At 43.8% G+C, this 3,655-nt stretch overlaps 1 pseudogene; it reads left to right on the top strand.

The window, feature by feature from the left end:
- Positions 1–2,927: 2,927 nt before the first annotated feature.
- Positions 2,928–3,478, top strand: LOC103212028 (annotated as a pseudogene).
- Positions 3,479–3,655: the final 177 nt, after the last annotated feature.

Raw genomic sequence — 3,655 nt, forward strand, 5'->3', positions numbered from 1 at the left:
AAAATTTTGTGTTTCTTTACCCAACCTGCAGCACAAGTCTAATTATAACATACAGTAGAAGAAAATGTACCATACTTCATGCTCTTTCCTTTCACCATGTAGTAATTTGGATATATTTATTCAGAAGTTGTCTGCTGAGTGCCCATTCTGAACAGACACAGAATATACACAGTTCACAAGCAGTCTTTCCCTCATGGCATTTGCAGTCTGGTAGTGACAGCAGACATACTCAGGAACACTCACATAAGCACCATGAGAATACCATGCGAAACCAGTTGGCTTTGAATAAAGCAGATTACCCTCCACACCGTGGATCTGATTTTGTATCTCAGCTCTTCCACCTACCAACTGTATTGCTTTGTGAAAACTTTTCATCTTTCTAGGCCTAAATTTCTAGGGGATCTGCCCTACTGGATTTCCAAGGCTGTAAATCTTTATGGAAGAAAACTGCCACATTTTTCTCTGGGGAGCAGCTTGTGGGCTTGAACCACCAACCTTTTAGTGACCAGCGAAGCCCTTAACCAGTGCTTAATTCTCTGCAACTCCCCCACCCCCTAATGAGGGCAGCTGTGACTTAATGGCTCACTTCCAAAGAATAGTATGTTGAAAGAGGGGAAAAGTAACTTTACATAGGATCAACCTGGCAAACATGAACTTGGCCAGGTAATGCAGGTGGGCATCATCAGTGATAAATCATGCATATGATGTGATGAGTAGCGCAGTTCACCTCGGTGGTATTTAAAACAAACATAAGCCCAGGTGAATCATGAAAATATAACCAGGAAATCCAAATTGGGAGACAAAATTCTTGACCACTGCTTCTCAAATCTGTCACAGGCTAGAGGAGACTAAAGACACTTTTAAGGACAGATTACCTTATAAAGATCCAGGTGCATACTAATAAGTAAAATGTGTTAAACTCATAAAAATTACAATTGCTCATATACTTAGATTTCATATTAGTTTTGCATTAAAATGGTTCCATTCCACTTTGTTGTTTTCTATTTTAAAATATTTAAATTCAGAGACAACTCTAGAGAAAACAGAGATAATTACCTACTGGAGATTCTAATGTATCTTTTTTTTTTTTTCTAAAGATTTTTATTTTTTGTATACACCACTCAATCTACCTTCCACACACTGCCACTTCTTGGATACTCCTTTCCATTGTCCTAAAGATTCTCTGCTCATTGCAGTTTGATCACTGATGTCCCTACCACTAACAGCCCTGGGCAGGACAGAAAGTAACTGTGTGAATTAATCTATTGCAAGTTGCTAATGAAGAAGAAGTGTGCCAGGCACTATTGATTACTACTTCAACAAGCATTTCACCTTCTTCCTTGCATCGAGAACCCTAACAAACCAACCAGCCACTCCTCGGAAGGAAAATAGGGCAATCTACTTCTGTAGTGATACTGCCTCGGAAGCCTAAAGAGGGGTTGCTATGAGTCGGGTCCGACGCGACGGCACATAACAACAACAACATCATATTAGTAAATTCAGAGAATTTAAAACACCCACAATAGTAAACTAAGGACATTAAGAAAACTTTTCAAAGAGACTCAACTAAATCAAAGCACTGAAGATGGTTCTGGGTCAACTGTGAGATTAAGGAGCTCTTCTTTGTTAAGTATATGAATTTGTCCCTGCCCTCTTGTGACTTCCCCATTACCACTTACATTAGGTAGTAAACTCCAGTGGCTGTGAACCCTGCTTGATGCCCAAAATGAAAGTCCAGTGACAGTGAATTTCCTAACTTTAAGGGTCCCAGATTAGAGCAGGGGATTGAGACATGTGCAGACCTGCACAGCAGACTCGGAGGAGGTTGAAAACAGAAGCACACATTGACCTAGAAGGAAACACCCTAAAGTCTTCCAATGCCACAGAAATGCCTCTCTTATTTTGGCAAGTGGGAGGGCACCTACTTTACTGCATGCCATGTGCTCCAAAGGAAGAAGACTTCTGCCTTAGTGACATGTCCTGCCCCCTACTCAGAGGAGGAGCCGGCTAAAGAAATGGACACCACAACTGCAGAGTCAATGCATGCTTATTACCTATGTTAATCAAATGAGTCCTTTATATTTATATGAATGTCCAGTGGTTTGCAGGTATTTGAGAAAAATGAAAAGGGATCATAATAAATAATCAGAACTCGTTGAGGGGAAGAGCGCACAGATAAAATACAGGAAACAGAAGAGAACTGTATGGACAACTTACAATTCATTTTCTCAGATTTTAAAAGAAGACAATGGGCTTAGAGAATAAGAATAGGCTACTATCGTACTGGGCAATGAGAGGATAAACATAAAGACTATGTGTATTAGAATAATAGAAATATACATCAACAGAATAGAAAGTTCAGAAATAAACCAAAACATCTACAGTGAGCTGATTTTCAACAAGGGTGCAAAGACTATTAAATGGTGAAAAGTTAGTCTCTTCAACAAATTCTACTGGGATGACCATATAGAAGACTTTACCCCAAACTTAAAATTCTCAGTCTTTTAATAAGGAATTGAGTTTATAAAATAAGAACAAGCTGCTATAGAATGGAGCAAAGAGAAGATGAGAGAAAGTTCTTGGAAACTAGAAGTATTGCCCCAATTTAAAACTAGAGGCTGATATTCAACTTCCGCAAAACACAGCCACGCGCATTCCTCCTCTATGACACGCGGTGACAGCTTCCGCTCCCGCGTTCCAGGCAGAGTTCTGTACCGGCCTCCCTCAACGCCTCATTCAGGTCCCAACTGCTCATTCTGGTCTGACACCAACCGTCCGAGCCGCATCGTCTGAGGGCTGTGCTCTGAGTCCAGACCACACTCTTTGTGGCAGCCTGCCTCCTGAGAGAAGCCCTCGGTCCTCAGCTGTCTTGGAACACCTGGAAGTCCCTGTAGCCAGCTGCCCTCAGATGGTCTCCGGCCGCTGCCATGACAACGGCCGCTTTGCAAGTGCATGAGAACTACCACCAGGAGTGTGAGGCCGCCATCAACCGGCAGATCCGCTTTGAGCTCTATGAATCCTCTACTTTTCTATGGCCTACCATTTCGACCGAGAAGATGTGGGCCTGAAGAACTTCGCCAACTACTTTCTGGGCCGTTGGCGTGAGAAGCATGAGCACACGGAGAAGCTGCTGGCCCTGCAGAACCAGCGCGGGGGCCACATCCATCTCGGAAACATCAATAGGCCTCATGCAGATGAGTGGGGCAGCGGACTCAACGCCATGGAGCTCGCCTTCCACCTGGAGCAGACCCTCCACCAGAGCCTCCTGAACCTGCACTGGCTAGCCCACAGCATGGAAGAATTCCAGCTGTGTGGTCTCCTGGAGATCCACTTCCTGCGCAAGCAGGTGAGGACCATCAGGGAGCTGGAAGGCCACTTGAGCAACCTGAGTTCCCAGGAGGACACCGGCCTGGCCGAGTACCGCTTCCACAAGCTCACACTGAGGGACATGGACAGCGACAGCGATAAGGAGAACTGAGCCTGAGCCATACAAACGTGGTCCCGGGTGACTTCTGTCGCCGCCTATTCTGGGCAAGTGTCCTAGTGTTAGAACACCGTTCACTTCTCATTTTACCTTCTTTAAAGACTACTCTTTCTTCCAATAAAGAGTTTGTATCAGAGTTAAATAAATAAAGGTTTCCTGGCCATTATTGTG

This window comes from Orycteropus afer, unplaced genomic scaffold (assembly GCF_000298275.1).
Source record: "Orycteropus afer afer isolate SDZICR_OR568_19922 unplaced genomic scaffold, OryAfe1.0 scaffold00838, whole genome shotgun sequence".
NCBI lineage: Eukaryota > Metazoa > Chordata > Mammalia > Tubulidentata > Orycteropodidae > Orycteropus > Orycteropus afer.